General features: G+C 37.7%; 2 non-coding genes and 1 pseudogene across 2 annotated transcripts; all 3 read left to right on the forward strand.

Moving 5' to 3' along the window:
* The first annotated feature begins 526 nt into the window (after nucleotides 1-526).
* On the forward strand, nucleotides 527-2,500 carry LOC135962991 (small subunit ribosomal RNA). The gene has a single exon (XR_010576801.1). It is a non-coding gene; the product is annotated as a small subunit ribosomal RNA (ribosomal RNA).
* A 624-nt stretch (nucleotides 2,501-3,124) lies between these two features.
* LOC135962979 (5.8S ribosomal RNA) lies at nucleotides 3,125-3,304 on the forward strand. Its single transcript, XR_010576790.1, has one exon. It is a non-coding gene; the product is annotated as a 5.8S ribosomal RNA (ribosomal RNA).
* Nucleotides 3,305-3,634: 330 nt separating this feature from the next.
* The window catches only part of LOC135962924 (large subunit ribosomal RNA), a 7,865-nt pseudogene continuing 3,256 nt past the window's right edge, over nucleotides 3,635-8,243 (forward strand).

Below are 8,243 nucleotides of genomic sequence, written 5' to 3' on the forward strand. Positions count from 1 at the left end.
TGAACTGTATAGTTATTCGTTAGTGTAATTATTTATTTTATTTTTTTTTTTATAATTTTAATTTTTCTTTATTGAAATATTAAAATTAATTTTTATTCAATGTGCTAAAATTATTTATGATGCTTTGGTCTCTAGAACAAGAATTTTTTTATATTCTTGGGGATTTCAATATTTGCATTGGTAAATTTATTTTGTTAAAATCGAATAAAGAAAAATAAGTATTTTCTTAGTTTTTTTTATATAAGATTTTTTTGGTGAAGATTTTTTGGTGTTTTTCAAAAATGTATAAAATGTAAAAATGAAATATGAATGAAATGTAATTCTTAATTGCATATCAAAAAATATCATATATATTGAAAAATATTATATGATGCAATGTGAAATAAATGATAATAGAACAATATATTGTTTAAAAATCAAGAACAGTGAATTTGGAATGACGAATATGACGCGATAAAAAGCTGATTTTCGTTAAATTTCTTTTCAACTAAAACCAATTGAAAACAAATAATATAAATAAAACATTATTCTGGTTGATCCTGCCAGTAGTTATATGCTTGTCTCAAAGATTAAGCCATGCATGTCTAAGTACACACGAATTAAAAGTGAAACCGCAAAAGGCTCATTATATCAGTTATGGTTCCTTAGATCGTTAACAGTTACTTGGATAACTGTGGTAATTCTAGAGCTAATACATGCAATATAAATACGGACCTTTGGGACGTATGCTTTTATTAGGCTAAAACCAAGCGATCGCAAGATCGTTATTATGGTTGAACTCTAGATAACTTGCTGATCGTATGGTCTTGTACCGACGACAGATCTTTCAAATGTCTGCCCTATCAACTTTTGATGGTAGTATCTAGGACTACCATGGTTGCAACGGGTAACGGGGAATCAGGGTTCGATTCCGGAGAGGGAGCCTGAGAAACGGCTACCACATCTAAGGAAGGCAGCAGGCGCGTAAATTACCCACTCCCAGCTCGGGGAGGTAGTGACGAAAAATAACAATACAGGACTCATATTAGAGGCCCTGTAATTGGAATGAGTACACTTTAAATCCTTTAACAAGGACCTATTGGAGGGCAAGTCTGGTGCCAGCAGCCGCGGTAACTCCAGCTCCAATAGCGTATATTAAAGTTGTTGCGGTTAAAACGTTCGTAGTTGAACTTGTGCTTCATACGGGTAGTACAACTATAATTGTAGTTTGTACTGTACCTTATGTATGTAAGCGTATTACCGGTGGAGTTCTTATATGTATTAAATACTTGTATTTGTGCATATTCCTCCTATTTAAACCTGCTTCGAGTGTTGTTGTGGGCCGGTACAATTACTTTGAACAAATTAGAGTGCTTAAAGCAGGCTCCAAATGCCTGAATATTTTGTGCATGGAATAATGAAATAAGACCTCTGTTCTACTTTCATTGGTTTTTAGATCAAGAGGTAATGATTAATAGAAGCAGTTTGGGGGCATTAGTATTACGACGCGAGAGGTGAAATTCTTGGACCGTCGTAAGACTAACTTAAGCGAAAGCATTTGCCAAAGATGTTTTCATTAATCAAGAACGAAAGTTAGAGGTTCGAAGGCGATCAGATACCGCCCTAGTTCTAACCATAAACGATGCCAGCTAGCAATTGGGTGTAGCTACTATCATGGCTCTCTCAGTCGCTTCCCGGGAAACCAAAGCTTTTGGGCTCCGGGGGAAGTATGGTTGCAAAGCTGAAACTTAAAGGAATTGACGGAAGGGCACCACCAGGAGTGGAGCCTGCGGCTTAATTTGACTCAACACGGGAAAACTTACCAGGTCCGAACATAAGTGTGTAAGACAGATTGATAGCTCTTTCTCGAATCTATGGGTGGTGGTGCATGGCCGTTCTTAGTTCGTGGAGTGATTTGTCTGGTTAATTCCGATAACGAACGAGACTCAAATATATTAAATAGATGCTTTCAGGATTATGGTGTTTGAAGCTTTTGTAGCCTTCATTCATGAGTGCAGTAAAATGTGTGAGTGTTTGAATGTGTTTATGAAAGTGGAGCCGTACCTGTTGGTTTGTCCCATTATAAGGACACTAGCTTCTTAAATGGACAAATTGCGTCTAGCAATAATGAGATTGAGCAATAACAGGTCTGTGATGCCCTTAGATGTCCTGGGCTGCACGCGCGCTACAATGAAAGTATCAACGTGTATTTCCTAGACCGAGAGGTCCGGGTAAACCGCTGAACCACTTTCATGCTTGGGATTGTGAACTGAAACTGTTCACATGAACTTGGAATTCCCAGTAAGTGTGAGTCATTAACTCGCATTGATTACGTCCCTGCCCTTTGTACACACCGCCCGTCGCTACTACCGATTGAATTATTTAGTGAGGTCTCCGGACGTGATCACTGTAACGCCTTGTGTGTTACGGTTGTTTCGCAAAAGTTGACCGAACTTGATTATTTAGAGGAAGTAAAAGTCGTAACAAGGTTTCCGTAGGTGAACCTGCGGAAGGATCATTAATGTGTTCCTAACCGATAAAAAATTTTTTTTTATATATTTATATATAAAAAATATTAATAAAAAAAAAAACATAATGCCCTTTAAAAAAAAAGGCTAATAAAAATAAAATTAAAAATATTTAAATATTTTTTTTTTATAAAAAAAAAAGAGAAAAACACTAAAAGTGTTATTGAAAGAAAAACTCTTTAATAATAAAATAATATTATATTTTAATAATATTATAAAAAAAGTCGTTGGAAATTATATATATATATAATATATTTTCTTTTATTCTCTTTTATTAAAAAAAGATGTACTGATTTATGAACTTAAATCATACATTGGATGGGAATATTTGAAATATATATAATATATTCATTTTAGTGTACTGGCAATACAATTTATTGTATATCCATACATTGCATAAAAATTAAACTCACAATTATAGTTGTACTTGTATACAAGTTAAAAAAAATTGTTCTTTCTAAAAGAACTAAGATATTCGCAACAAACTTTGTGGTATGTTTTAAAATTAAAAAAAATATTATTGAAGGAATTGATATATGCCAATTTGGTTTGGTGTATTTTTGATTTCTTTCAATAAACAAATTTATGAATTGCTATTTAAACAAAAATAAATATATCACTCTAAGCGGTGGATCACTTGGCTCATGGGTCGATGAAGAACGCAGCAAACTGTGCGTCATCGTGTGAACTGCAGGACACATGAACATCGACATTTTGAACGCATATCGCAGTCCATGCTGTAAGGTACTTTAATTTATAATTAGAGTGCTGCTTGGACTACATATGGTTGAGGGTTGTAAGACTATGCTAAATAAGTTGCTTTAAAAATCTTTTATATATTTAATATGTAAAATTTTTTAAAAGCACATGTTGTATTACTGGATATTCTACTATATTCATAATACTAAAAGTTAAAGATACAAAACCTCTAACGAATAAAATCAGAGTATTTAATATTATATATTTTATATTCATTTTTTTATTGAGGAAGGTCTAGCATAAAATATTTTTTTATGAAACTAGGATTGCCTCTCTATTAAAAAGAATTTTTTATTTAAACAGAAAATAAAAGAAATGATTTCTATTTGTGGTTTTGATATTTTATGATTTAAAAAATTTTTTTATTACAACCTCAACTCATATGGGATTACCCCCTGAATTTAAGCATATTAATGAGGGGAGGAAAAGAAACTAACAAGGATTTTCTTAGTAGCGGCGAGCGAAAAGAAAATAGTTCAGCACTAAGTCACTTTGTCTTTATGGCAAATGTGAGATGCAGTGTATGGAATGTCAAATTTCTAGTATGAGAAATTAACGATTTAAGTCCTTCTTAAATGAGACCATTTACCCAAAGAGGGTGCCAGGCCCGTATAACGTTAATGATTACTAGATGGCATTTCCAAAGAGTCGTGTTGCTTGATAGTGCAGCACTAAGTGGGTGGTAAACTCCATCTAAAACTAAATATAACCATGAGACCGATAGTAAACAAGTACCGTGAGGGAAAGTTGAAAAGAACTCTGAATAGAGAGTTAAATAGTACGTGAAACTGCTTAGAGGTTAAGCCCGATGAACCTGAATATCCGTTATGGAAAATTCATCTTTATGATTTTAATATTTATAATATTATAATAATGGTGTGCATTTTTTCTATAAAGGACATTGTAATCTATTAACATAAATATATTTATCATAAGATCATTTGCTTAAGTTTATTCAAATTATTTTGCTTGCATTTTAATATCGAATAAATGCTTTTGATTTGATAAAGTGTTGATAGATTTATTATATATAGTGCTTAAATATTTATATTTTATAATAGCATATTGATCATTGATCTTTATGTTTATTATATGCACTTATATGATTAACAATGCGAAAGATTCAGGATACCTTCGGGACCCGTCTTGAAACACGGACCAAGGAGTCTAACATATTTGCAAGTTATTGGGAATAAAAACCTAATAGCGTAATTAACATAACTTAATTTAATGGGATTAGTTTTTAGCCTATTTATAGTCTATTAATTCAATCCCGGGGCGTTCTATACAGTTATGTATAATAGTATTTATATTATTTATACCTCTAACTAGAGCGTACCTTGAGCATATATGCTGTGACCCGAAAGATGGTGAACTATACTTGATCAGGTTGAAGTCAGGGGAAACCCTGATGGAAGACCGAAACAGTTCTGACGTGCAAATCGATTGTCAGAATTGAGTATAGGGGCGAAAGACCAATCGAACCATCTAGTAGCTGGTTCCCTCCGAAGTTTCCCTCAGGATAGCTGGTGCATTTAAAAATTATGTAAAATAATCTTATCTGGTAAAGCGAATGATTAGAGGCCTTAGGGTCGAAACGATCTTAACCTATTCTCAAACTTTAAATGGGTAAGAACCTCACCTTTCTTGGTATGAAGGTAGTGGTTGTGATATAATGTGCCCAGTGGGCCACTTTTGGTAAGCAGAACTGGCGCTGTGGGATGAACCAAACGTAATGTTACGGTGCCCAAATTAACAACTCATGCAGATACCATGAAAGGCGTTGGTTGCTTAAAACAGCAGGACGGTGGACATGGAAGTCGTAATCCGCTAAGGAGTGTGTAACAACTCACCTGCCGAAGCAACTAGCCCTTAAAATGGATGGCGCTTAAGTTGTATACCTATACATTACCGCTAAAGTAAATGGTTTATGTTCAATTTCGGTTGGATTATAAACTTTGAAACTTTAGTGAGTAGGAGGGTACAATGGTGAGCATAGAAGTGTTTGGCGTAAGCCTGCATGGAGCTGCCATTGGTACAGATCTTGGTGGTAGTAGCAAATAATCGAATGAGACCTTGGAGGACTGAAGTGGAGAAGGGTTTCGTGTGAACAGTGGTTGATCACGAGTTAGTCGGTCCTAAGTTTAAGGCGAAAGCCGAAAATTTTCAAGTTATAATGAAAAGGAAGTAAAATTGCTTAGTAATTAAACACTTGAATAATTTTGAACGAAAGGGAATACGGTTCCAATTCCGTAACCTGTTGAGTATCCGTTTGTTATTAAATATTGGCCTTGTGCTCATCCTGGCAACAGGAACGACCATAAAGAAGCCGTCGAGAGGTATCGGAAGAGTTTTCTTTTCTGTTTTATAGTCGTACTACCATGGAAGTCTTTCGAAGAGAGATATGGTAGATGGACTAGAAGAGCATGACATTTACTGTTGTGTCGATATTTTCTCCTCGGACCTTGAAAATTTATGGTGGGGTCACGCAAACTTCTCAACAGGCCGTACCAATATCCGCAGCTGGTCTCCAAGGTGAAGAGTCTCTAGTCGATAGAATAATGTAGGTAAGGGAAGTCGGCAAATTAGATCCGTAACTTCGGGATAAGGATTGGCTCTGAAGATTGAGATAGTCGGGCTTGATTGGGAAGCAATAACATGGTTTATGTACTCGTTCTGGGTAAATAGAGATTCTCGGATCTTGTTCCCCGGATAGTAGTTACGTAGCCAATTGTGGAACTTTCTTGCTAAAATTTTTAGGGAATTATCGCAAGATATATTCCTTTTAAATTATAACGACTATCAATTAACAATCAATTCAGAACTGGCACGGACTTGGGGAATCCGACTGTCTAATTAAAACAAAGCATTGTGATGGCCCTAGCGGGTGTTGACACAATGTGATTTCTGCCCAGTGCTCTGAATGTCAAAGTGAAGAAATTCAAGTAAGCGCGGGTAAACGGCGGGAGTAACTATGACTCTCTTTTGGTTGGAAAGGAAGTGCTTATAGATGCTTTTGTGTCTATTTCACATCCATGTGCCCATGTCAAACCTCCTCGATGGTTCCAACTGGTAACGTTTGGTATGGTTGGTTTACTGACTATACTAGGCGGCTAATTGACGGGGCTTCGGGTCTCAAGGGTTGCCACCCCTACAGACCGTCAATCCGAAAGGCGCGAATAATGAAAAAGAAAGAAATAATAATAATACAAATCGTCGGGTCTCTGCCCGGCGTATCCTTACGGACGAGGTGTTGGTGAGCGCCTCCAGTACCACCATGAACTTACGAGAGCGAGCAATTAGGGGTTCTAACAATACAATGGGAAGAATGAATGTTTCCTCCATACCTGAAAGTAGTGGTTCAGGGAACGGAGATAATATTTTAATGGATATTCAAGCCACTACATCGATCCCATTGTCTGAACATTTGCAGGACAGGGACAGAAATTCTAACCATGTGACATCAGCCGCCCCTGAGAATCACATTTCTAACCAATCATTGCCTGCCGCCCCAGGTGATCATAGGAACACAGTAGCTCTTAACTTAGGTGAAGGGGTTAGTAGTGTTAGTATGGTAACTGAGCAGGCAGTTAACCAAATTGGGTTGGTTGTGGGGGGTAGCGGCCCTGCTTCCAACTCACACCCTTGTGTCGTATGTGAACGCTCATTCTCGACGAAGTCGGGATTGGGTGTTCATATTAGACGTGCACACCCTGACGTATCTGACCAGATGAATGTCAGGTCAGATAAAAAGGCACGATGGAACGATGAAGAAATTTCGTTATTGGCTTGTACCGAAGCGGAACTCACCTCCTCAGGTGGGGTACGGTTCATGAATCATGCTCTTCATGAGCGATTCGCGCATCGCACTGTCGAGGCAATCAAGAAAATGCGCCAGAGAAGTGAATACAAGGTCAAGGTCCAGACCTATCTCACGCGCTTGGTTGACCCAAACAGAGGACCCACAAATATTGCGACTGCGTGGGTACAAAGCCAACAAACGACAATGGAAACATCTGAAATCGTGGCTGAGACTGATCCTATCGTGGACAGTCCAGTCCCCGGGGACGCTCCTACAGTGGACGACCCGATAAAATCCTTTTTGCTTAGTCTAGGGGATCTTGATATTGATAGTTATAGTGCTCCTTATCTGAATTCGATTGTACGTAGTGTCAATGATGATGATAAGGATCATGTCCTACTTAGACTGTCTGGATATTTAGATGAGATATTTCCACCCAATCTCGAATCTAGACAGCGTGTCCGCCCGAGACAACCTCCTACTTTTACTAATAGACGTAAGAGGCGTAGACATGAGTATGCAAAGGTCCAACGTGACTGGCGCAAGCACAATGGCAGATGTATCAAAGCGATCCTAGACGACACTGAGAGTTGCTCGCAACCAGCCAGAGATGTAATGGAAACCTATTGGAGAGAAGTTATCGAACGTGAGGAGCATTCGGCGCCTCTACGTGAAGATCTTGCTAGATTTTCTAGGGGCAATATATGGTATCCGATAAGTCGCTCAGACTTAAAGGCCTCCATGCCCGTACATACCACCTCGCCCGGCATTGACGGGATCACATCAAGGCAATTCAGGGCGCTACCAATAGAAATATTGGAACGCGTTTTTAACCTGTTTATGTGGTGTGGTAAGGTACCAAGACGTTTCCGTGAGGCCAAGACTATTTTTCTCCCAAAGAAGCAAAAGCCCTTACTTCCAGAGGATTATAGGCCAATCACTCTCACGTCGATTCTTCTTCGGTGGTTTCATTCCATCCTGGCAAAGAGAATATCTCGGTGTATCAAGTTTGAACGCAGTCAAAAAGGATTCATGCCTACTGATGGGTGTGCTGATAACACGACCTTGATAGATCATCTTCTCAGGGAGCATCATCAAAATTATGCTTCTTGCCATATTGCGGTCCTTGATGTCAGCAAAGCCTTTGATTCTGTGTCTCATAATACAATTTATGG

Source organism: Calliphora vicina, chromosome X, assembly GCF_958450345.1.
Source record: "Calliphora vicina chromosome X, idCalVici1.1, whole genome shotgun sequence".
Taxonomy (NCBI): domain Eukaryota; kingdom Metazoa; phylum Arthropoda; class Insecta; order Diptera; family Calliphoridae; genus Calliphora; species Calliphora vicina.